Source organism: Myotis yumanensis, unplaced genomic scaffold, assembly GCF_028538775.1.
Source record: "Myotis yumanensis isolate MYYU_CA2020_CCGP unplaced genomic scaffold, mMyoYum1.0.hap1 SCAF_2, whole genome shotgun sequence".
NCBI lineage: Eukaryota > Metazoa > Chordata > Mammalia > Chiroptera > Vespertilionidae > Myotis > Myotis yumanensis.
In genome coordinates, this window is record NW_027223753.1 from 195,858,063 (window position 1) to 195,868,172 (window position 10,110).

A 10,110-nucleotide genomic window follows, 5' to 3' on the forward strand; every position below is an offset into this window, starting at 1 on the left:
TTTTAAAATTGATTTTAGAGAAAGGAAGGGAGAGAGAGAAACATTGATGTGAGACAGAAACATTGATTGGTTACCTCCCATACACATTCTGACTGGGGATGGACCCCGAAACCATTTTGGTTGGGACAACACTCCAACAAACTGAGCCACCTGGCTAGGGTTCTTTTTTTTTTTTCCTTCCTCTTTTTTTGTTATTATTCTGGGTAGGATTTCTAAACCACCACTCCCAAAACATCCAAGCAGTTGGGATTCAGTGACTCCACTTTGTTGAGAAAAACGCCCTTGTTTCGCCTTCCCTTGGATATGAAGCTGTGCCTATAAACAGACATAAAGTCAAAGTAGGGAGTGGCAGGCCATTTTAGTCATCCTAATCCATCCTGATCACCATGTATCAATTGAGCTGAGAGACATTCAGAAAGAACACGGTGAAACCAGTACTTTGGTATGTTGCCCGGTCAAGGTCTGCTCGTTTGGGCCTGAGTACACCTGACCTTGACCCGTGTAATCTTGATAAATAGAAGTGAATGCACCTCAGTAACCACTGCCCAGACAGCCAGCCTGTGTTGTTGCAGCCAGATTCTGGCTGAAATGTGCCAAGATGGCTTGGAGACCATCAAGGGAGCTGGCCTATGCCTGCCCCTACAGACACCTCATTCTGGGTTCTCAGGAACATTTCATTTGCCAGTGGTTGACTCAGGCCAGAGCATGGGTGCGGTGGCCACTGCTTGGGTATGGGCCTGGGCTATAATAAGCCTGGAACAGAACAGTCCTATTTCCATATACCAGCCCCCCACACTCCACACCCCACCCCACACTGCCACCCCTAATGAGCAGCCCTGGTCCTTTCTCAGCACTAGAGCAGTGTGTGTGTGTGTGTGGGGGGGGGGGGGGGGGGGCGGAGGGGGAGGAGGGTGTGAGGGAGTGTTGGGGGAGGGCAGGTGCCTCCTCCTCTCCAGTGGCTTTCCAGTCATCTGGGGCTCCCAGGCCTTTAGTGAGCTCTGAGGCTAACACTGATATAGGGGCAGGTGGAAGCTGAAGCCAACATCCTTTAGAACCAGCCCCAGCCAGTGAAGTGGCACCTGAGCATGCAGGGCTGGCCCCAGGAAACCCGGGCACTTGCCACAGCTTCAGACCTCGGCCTCACATACACATATCTGTTTCCAGTGCTCCCCTTCCTCCTGCCGCCCACCTTAGCACAATCTGCCCTTTCGTTCATGCCTCAGATTCTGGCTGAGCACCTATATGTGCAAGGCAAAACTTGGCTGAGACAGGTAGGCTGTGGCTCTCTCCTCTCAAATCTAAAAGGCCAGGAAGGGAAAGAGCATTAATTGAGTCCTTGCTTGGTGTCAGGAGCTTTAGATGATCTCTCTCAATCCTGCCCTCATACCTAAGAGGGAGACCTCAGCATCCCCCTAAGAACAAGAACGGTGTGGAGGTCAAGAGCAGGGATGCTGCGACTTGACTGCTGAGTTCAAAGTGCAGCTTTGCTCCTCACACTCTATGCGACCTTGGGCAGGTGATTGACTTACATGCCCGCCTCCCTGGGAAAATGGGAATCAGGCTATTGTGGGCATTGACTAGTAAATTAGCTAATTTATGTAAAAACTGCATAGAGCAGCCCTACACTGTCAGTTGTCCCTCCATGTTGTTATCTATTATATGTTGAAGATGAGAGAACAGAGGCCACGAGACCACGTGCAAAGCCTGATTCTAATGGGCTCCACACGTGTTCTTCCCTGTTCCATTTTGCTGCTCTTTAGCACTGCAAAGTGCTGTCCCAGGGGTAGTTACGTTTAGCTCATGACCAGAGCCTTCAGTGCATTTTAGACCAGCGTGTGAGAGAGAATTGGGGGAACAGGAGCCACCTGGGTCTTGTTTGGGACCCCCAACATTGTGTCCCATGAGCTGAGGGTTGCCAGCAACCAGCAGTGGCCCGTGTCTCATCTCTGGATGTTCTAGAGCAGTGGTTCTCAACCTTGGCTGCACATTAGAATCACCTGGGAATCTTTTTAAAATCCTGATTTCTGGGCCTCATCCTCCAGAAATTCTGTTTCTTTGTTATGGGGTGGGGGCCACAACATTAGTAACAAAGAAACAGAATTTCCGGAGGATGAGGCCCAGAAATCAGGATTTTAAAAAGATTCCCAGGCGATTCTAATGTGCAGCCAAGGTTGAGAACCGCTGTTCAAGAGAGAGCTAGCGCTGGCATCCGCCCTCTACTCAGATGCTGGCCGAAGCCACACCATTCTGACTTGAACCTCCTTGTCCCCATCCCCATCCTAGAACCTGGGCGGTTTTTCCTGAAACTATGGCAGAGCTGGAGTTTAAACCCAGGCCTGCCTGCCTTGGGTTTTCTGCCTGACTTGCCCATGTTTTCTCCCTTCTTATCTCAGCCCGTTGCCCCACAGCTGCCCAGACCTCTGTGGCAGACAGACAAATGAGGCCACGGGGCCTGGCACAGTCACGACTTGGCCTTCCTGTGCGGTGGAGGAAGAGGACAGGAAACTGGGACAAAGGCCAACGATGAGTGCAGGCACACACATATGCATAGCTGAGTGATGTGATCACTCCATTTGGAAATCCAACGGACAGGAAGATCAGAGGCACCCACCTCACATGCCGAGGGACTCCCTTCAGGCCCAAAGCAGAAAAGGACCCAGACCTGTCTTGGGTCAGGTGAGCTACGCGCAGTGTTCTCTGGAGCTGACATCATAGGCCAAATCTCTCCGCCTCGCTTAACCTCAATTTACTAATATGTAAAGCAGGACAAATGAGCCCAACCTCACAGGTGTTCCTAATGGTGAAATGGGAGGCCATACGCAGGCACGCCAGGCAGGGGCTTGCACACAGGAGGTGTTGACGAAATGGGAGTCTTCCTAGACTGTGTAAGCACCCAAGGGCTTAGTTCCACCCCAGAGACAAAGATCTGGGCGCAGCCTCACATGGATAAAGAAGCAAGCCTGCGTGTCACTTTACTGCCCTGTGGGTGCCAGGGGCCCTTCTCAGGAAACCCCCACCTGGATCCAGCGGTGTCTGTGACGGGTCGTCAACTGTCTGTCTGTGTCTCTACAGGCCTCTGTGACACTGTTGTCCACATGCCCCTCCACTTTTGATAAATGTTATTGATTTCAGAGAGGAAGGGAGAGGGAGGGAGAGAGAGATAGAAACATCAATGATAAGAGAGAGCATTGACCGGCTGCCTCCTGCATGCCCCCTACTGGGGATCGAGCCCACAACCTGACCAGGAATCTAACCGTGACCTCTTGGTTCCTAGGTCGATGCCCAACCACTGAGCCACACCGGCCAGGTTGCCCCTTCACTTTCAGACCCTCCCGGCTTTTCCGTGTTGTGCTCACTGGTTTCCTTAAAGCAAGGTGATACTTGCCACAGGTGGACCCAGTTTTCCTCAGTTCTGCAGTGAGTGTCTGGATGCCCGTCATCCTGCCCACTTAGGACGGGGAGAGCAAGGGCCCTGAGCTGGAGGGGGGCACGCAGGGGAACCTTCAGCAGTCTGGGAACCGTTCATCCCAGTCCCAACGCCAGGAAGCCGGGTCTCAAAGGGAGCTCCTCGGGGGCCTGGGGAAAGGCCGCCAGGGCAGTAAAGGGATATCTGGAATGTCGAAGGCTCGAAGGCTCGGTAGGAATCTCTGTCCAATGAGAAAGGAAACAGAAAGTAGCTGCCCAGATCAAAGAGCAAGAGTTTCAGCAGATTACTCACCATGCCTAGAGGATGACTGTTGACTGGATTGTTTATTCCACAGGTATGAAGGGAAAGGCTTGTTAATTTTTTTTTTTTTTTGCAGTGTTTCTCCCCACCACCAGGCAGACTGTTCTCATTCTGCGTTTTCAGAGTCCAGAGTGCTAACCATTACTCGGCGGCACCTCCTTCTTCCTTCTCAATTAGCAGGCCCAGGGTCGTCCAACTCCAAGAATGTCCGGGCCGACCAGAACGTCCTGGGAGAAGGGGCGCGGTGTGAAGCCAGATTACCTGGGTGCGGGCTGTTCCCCTCTCTCCAGCATGTGACCTCTGGAACTGAAAGCTGCTCATCTGGAAAGAGGGACAGTTGCTGTGGCAGCAGCCTGTGAGAGCGTGTGCCTCAGAAGCAGGAGGCCTCTCCTAGAGCAGTGACTGGTCACTTGTCATGAACTTAAATAAGCAGGAACTCTAATTTCTCTTCAGGCCAAAACCTTGGGGGATTTGTAAAGGTCTTAAAGGCTGAAGAGCAGTTAAGTGCTTTTGGCTTCTCACCTGTTCCTCCATCCTGTCCCCATCCTCTTGGGGGAAATACGGACTCTTTGGGGGAAGCCTTTGCAAGTGACACCATCAGGCCTCAGCCAGGCTCCCTGCAGGTCAGAGGAGCAGCCCGGGGGAGGGCGGCAGAGGGGGCTGGGAGCACTTCCCACCTGGGCCCAGGCTGCATTATACACTTCTCCTTTTGTGGGCCACTTCCTCTGTTAAAATATATATATTTAAAATTATATTTAAAAATAAAATTATATTTTATGACTGCATTGGTATAAAAATAGGTATAATCCATGCTAAGTTCATTATTACATATTCATGTGATTTTTCTTGTGCTGGTCATTGAAATGAAATGTAAGAGAAATGAATTACGGGGAGCGGTTTGGCCGCTGGGGGGCAGCACCAGCTCACTAGATGCTCTCGGGAAATCTGGGCGGTAGGTGGTGGGGAAAGACTGAGCCAGGACTCCTACCGCTGACTCACAAAAGGCTTGTGCTTCTCCCAGCGTTTCCTCGGAGAGGGCTGTGTTTGCGCCTCGCATCAGCCCCACCCCGCCCCCATCAGGCGGGCGGGGCAGCAGTGATCCGAGAGGCTCCCGCTGGGAGGTACCGGGTCCTGTGGGTCTGGGTCACCCAGGCAGAGGCGGGCCGACCGGAATGTCCTGGCTCTTCCTGCGGTGCTTCTCTCTCGGAGCCTCAGCCGAGCTGGATCCTCCGAGCAGACCAGGGCAGGACCGGGCGGCCAGACCTAGCCTTGACCATGTGGGCAATGCCGCGCAGCCCTTCCACATCCTGGCAGAGGAGACCCCGCATTCCTGGCCGGCCCACCCCCAGCCTCCCTGGGGCCAGGCACGCCTTTGTTCACTCCGTCCGCGTGGCCCACCGCAGGCTGAGCCTGTAGGTGGGAGACACATTCATCCCCTCCCTCCCTGGAGAACTGAGCAATGTCAGAGGCACACAGGAGGCATTCCCTGTGCGGAGGGTAAGGAAGCAGGCGCTCCGTCTGCGTGCAGTGCCTGGGCAAGGGGTGCAGCAGGGTAGGAAAGACCAGAAGAAAACAGCACAGAGCACCCCACGATCCATCTCGGAGGCGGCTTTCCTGCCTCCCAAGGGGACACCCCGCACGCTGCCTGGTGGCCTGCAGTGCACACAGGAATATACATAGGCCTCTCTCCCCTCAGCTCACCAGGGGGAAGGGCGCCTCATAAGGAGACTGAGTCTGGGCGGGGCCTTATGGGTAACTAGTCCACACAGTGTCCCCCAGAAGTGATGAGAGTGGTGCACAAGCCCATGTGAGAAATAAAAGGCAGGTTGTCCCTTGCTGGATGAGCAGAAAAAGATTGTGCATTTTTCAAGGGGAATCGTGAGATGCCAGTTGACTCTGACATGGATGTGGCAGAAAGCCACTGGTGGTTGGTACTTTCTGAGAGCAGCCTTGTGGTTCAAAGGAGCCAAGAGGGTTCTGGGAGCAAGTAGACGTTGGCCAAGTGTGGCCAGGCCTGAGGCCAAGTCATGGCATTACACAGAGGCCTGGAGAGGGGGATGGGTGGGTGGGGCCCCGTGGGTGTTCCAGATGCTCTGGGGACAGAGGTGACATCCACCCACTGAGCAGGGCCTATCCCCGGGGGTCACCAACAGGCAGGAATCTCTCCCCACTCACACAGTGACCCAGTGCTGGTCTGGTTAGGCAGGCCCCACAGAGGAGGGATGATAGGCCCGTCACCTGGGTGAAGAATTAGAGTCACCGTCCAGTCTCTGCATCTCCACAGCCCCAGCCCTGACCCCCCAGGAGATGGGTGAGTGGAGGTGGCGGTCTAGTCTAGGTTGGGAGGAGGGATGGGAAGCCTGTTGAGGAAAGGAGAGGAGCCTTGGCAGAGTGCCTGGTCTCCCGAGTCTGGGGGTCCGGTGCCTCCCTGGGAAGTGATCAGACACGGCAGTCGCAACCACAGGTCAAAGCTGACCCAAGGAGGGCTTTCCCCAGGCTCAGCCAGACCCCACATCAGGAGCTCTGGGCCAGAGGAAGAGGGGCTTTCAGAACAGAGGAGGACTTTTAGGGCGACCTACTCCCACCCCTCATCTTGGCACTGGAGGGACTTTGGAGGAAATAGAGTCCAATGTTGCCCAACAGGAAGGTGTGACTGGCTGAAGGCCCCTGGCTGCTCAGAGGACAGGAACAGGAAGTCCTGGTTTATGGCCCAGAGCTCTTGCTGGTAGATGACACGACCTGGAAAATGGAAGGGAAAGGTGGCTCCTGAGGAGCTGGGTGTCTCTCCGAGGTCATTGGGCTGAGGTGGAAAGTGTACCTTAATTTTAAGACCAGACCAGAGAAGGAACTGGGCCACGAAAACAGTGCGATTTATCAGAACAGCTGGACCAACAAAACACACAACCAGCTCGAGATCACATGATGGGAAGGACGGCTGTGACATGGTGTCTGAGGCTCCTTCCATTTCATGTTCTGTGACCTGCTGTTCTGAGAGGCTCCAAGGAGACCAGAGGGAGTCTGTGTGCCGACTTGGAGGAGGCCCAGGGGCGGGGGTGGGGGGGGGGGTGGGGGGTGCAGTTACTCATTCCACTGGGGCTTCCCTGGACCACTCAGGCAGTGCTGAGTCAGCAGCTGCTTCTGAGATTGGCACCATCGCCCAAGGCCTTCAAGGGTGATTTAGCAGAAAGGGATAGAGCAGGGCATTGCCCTGCGTGGAGAGGCCTCCCACTGGGGAACTGGGGAACCGGGGAACCAGGGAACCGGGGAACCGCACACCTGTGCCTTCTGTGGACGCCCCCGCCTTTGGGAAAGCAGAGGGTTGCCTGCCTTCCTCCCTGCGGCTGTCAGAGCCCCGTGTGACCCAAAGCCAGTTTGGTTTCTTGACCTCAGCAGCCGGATTTCTTCCAATGTTTATTTTGCTAAAGAGAAAGGGCGCCGAGGGTTTAGATTTGGAAGACACTGCCAATTCTGTAATTCCACAGATGAAGAAACAGGTATGAATAGATGATGTGCTTCCCCCAAGATTAGGCAGAACCTCTCTCCTTGAGGCCACCGTGACACCTGGCTCCAGTCAGCAAGGGCTCTGGGCTTCTCTGAGAGGTGAGCTACAGGCCCAGCCCTGTGCTTGGGCCTGTCTGTGGCAGGCAGAATAATGCCAAACACACCCCCTCCAGATACCCACCCCCTGTCTCCAGAACCTGTGAATATATCACTATGCATGGCAAAAAGGACTCTGCAGATAAAGTAAGTGAAGGAGTTTGAGGGTAACGGGATTGCTCTGGGTTATCTGGGTGAGTCTTATGCAGTCACAAGGGTCCTTATGAGTGAAAGATGGAGGCAGGAGAGGCAGAGAGAGAGACTGAAGATGCTTGCAGCTGGCTTTGAACATGAGGCGGGGGGCCTCGATTCAAGGCATGCAGGAGGGCTCCTGAATCTGGAACAGTAAGGAAACGGCGTTCTCCCCAGGGTCTCCAGAAGGAACGAAGCCCTGCTGACACCTTCATTTTAGCCCACTGAGATCGTGCTGGACTTCTGACCCTCAAAGCTGTAGTCTAATAAATTTGTGGTAATGTATTATTACGGCAGCACCAGGTAACTAATTCATGTCACCTTACCTCCCCATCCCACTGCTGTTTAGTTCGTGGTCTTCAAGAATAGGCTTGAAAACGAATTTGCCACCCCTTGATTTCTACTTAATGAGATACAACAATAAATAATTCTGAAAAATCACAGTAAAAATACCAAGTCCCTTCATTCAGTAACAAAAGCTATAGAGGCTGAACAATTTGGACTCAGTTGGATATAAAAACTAAACCACTGAATTTTTCTCTCATCACCAACCTCTTAAGCTCCCTCTGCTGGATTATTCTTCCACGTTCGGAGGTGAAATGCTAGGCTATCCTAAAGTTTTTCTGGTCACTTTCAGGTATTAATAAACATCTCACTTTTAGGTATGAAAAGTCCAGTCTAGTCTCACAGCAAAGCTTTAATCTCTCATCTATATATATACAAGCCTAATATGCTAAGTGTCCAACCGACCAGTCGACCGACCGGTCACTAGGATGTGCACTGACCACCAGGGGGTAGATGCTCCAACGGGTAGGTTAGCTTGCTGCTGGGGTCCACTGATCAGGACTGGGTGAGGTGGGGCCAGACACACCCTGGAACCCTCCTGAGGTCCCTCCCGTGGTCCCTCCCCAGTCACAGGCCCCGATTGGCCCCGATTGGGACTAGGCGAAATGGCCCTGATCAGCCCCAATCGCCGGCCAGGCGGAGGGACCCCACCCGAGCACGAATTTCGTTCACTGGGCCTCTAGTTGAATATAAAGCTTCTCCCACCCTAGTTTGGGCCCGAATAAGACTCTGAACCATGCAGAAGAGCAGAGGGTGTGCTGGGGAGAAAGGCGGTCAGCTTCTCGACCAGTTTCCTACCTGATTCTCCCAGTCCTCTGTACTCACTTTGCAGGCTCTGGCTCCTCCAAGGTGGGGAGGGAAGGGGCAGATTGGACCGACTCCGAGTGAGGTAGATGTCCCAGTGACAGCTCCTTACTCATGGAGGATTTGGGAGATCTCCAACCACACAGTTGTCCACCAAGGTGTCCCAACTACTGGCTGCTTCCTAAGAGCTCTTCCTTCAGCTCCTCCACCACAGCGCACCCCGTAAAAAAGCCAACTTTCTGTTAGGAGCACCTCACTCCATCTTCTTGGATGGGGTCTCTTTCATGGTGACACCTTCCACAGCCTCCGTCTGAGCCCCGATGGAGGCACCTCTTTGCTCTGCAAAGCACTGCAGGTGTCCACCCCGCTCACCCAGCCTCTTCACGCTCCTGTCCCAGGCAGCTCCAGCCCGAGTCCCACCTTTGGGTTTTTCCAGGTAAGTGTCAGTGTTCTGAACCATCCTAGTCCTCTTCTGCCATTGGATGGTTAGTGGGAGGTCACTGCCTCTGGAGCATGGGGAGGGGTAGAGCCGAACAGACACTCATGGCATCCCCCTGGCTATGTTGGAGCATTTCAGGTCACATTGCAGACCTCATTGCAGTCGGGCTCCGGCCTCTGTTTCCCTAAGTTCCCGGGGACGCAGGTCAAGCCCTCCTAAGAAGCCTCTCCCCACATTCTGCCTCAGTCCTGCCATGGCGTGGGACCAGTTTCACAGCTTTGACCAGCTGGGAGGGTGAGATGTTCCTCTCCTCCTGGGAGATATCCCTCCTGGTCCTAGTGGTTTGCTGGAAGCTCCCTCCACTTGGCCTGAGGTGAAGATTCACATTCTCAGCGCATTGACAGCTCTCCTCAAAGAAGTCCCCCGCTCTCCTCCTCCTCCTCCTCAGTCTCCTCCCCTCCTCTCCACACCCTGAGGCAGGTGATGGGCACAGGGCCACCAGGCTGGGTTTTATTGATCACTGCTTAGCAAGCTCTGTGTGGATGGCCTGGCCACCTCCTTAGAATGTGCAGGGGCCACATAATACCCCTAGTCCTCAGCTGGCATTCCGTAGCAACAGGAAAGGCCCCCTTATCACCCTGCTCCAGACCAATGGAATGTGTCATGTTTCCCTTTTTGCCTTCATTGCCAAGGCCAAGTTTAATACCTGTCTGAGAGGCTTCCCCTCAGCCTAGAGTTTTGAATCTTTGGCTCTGTCTACCCTTCTGCCCCCTCCTCGCTCCCTCCCTGTAGCTCACTCTCTCCTTCTCTCTTCTGCTTTCTTCCTGGTGCATTTGCCGCTGCCCCGTTGTTCTTTTCTCTTGCTTTGATGATTCTGTCCACTTGCTTAAAGCTGAGGCGGAGTCATCTAGAAGTAAATGAGCTGTTTTGTTTTGTTTTTTTAAATGGCAAAGTTTTGCTGTACATTTCCCAGGGGATGGTCACATGGGGCATGAGGAGACCATGG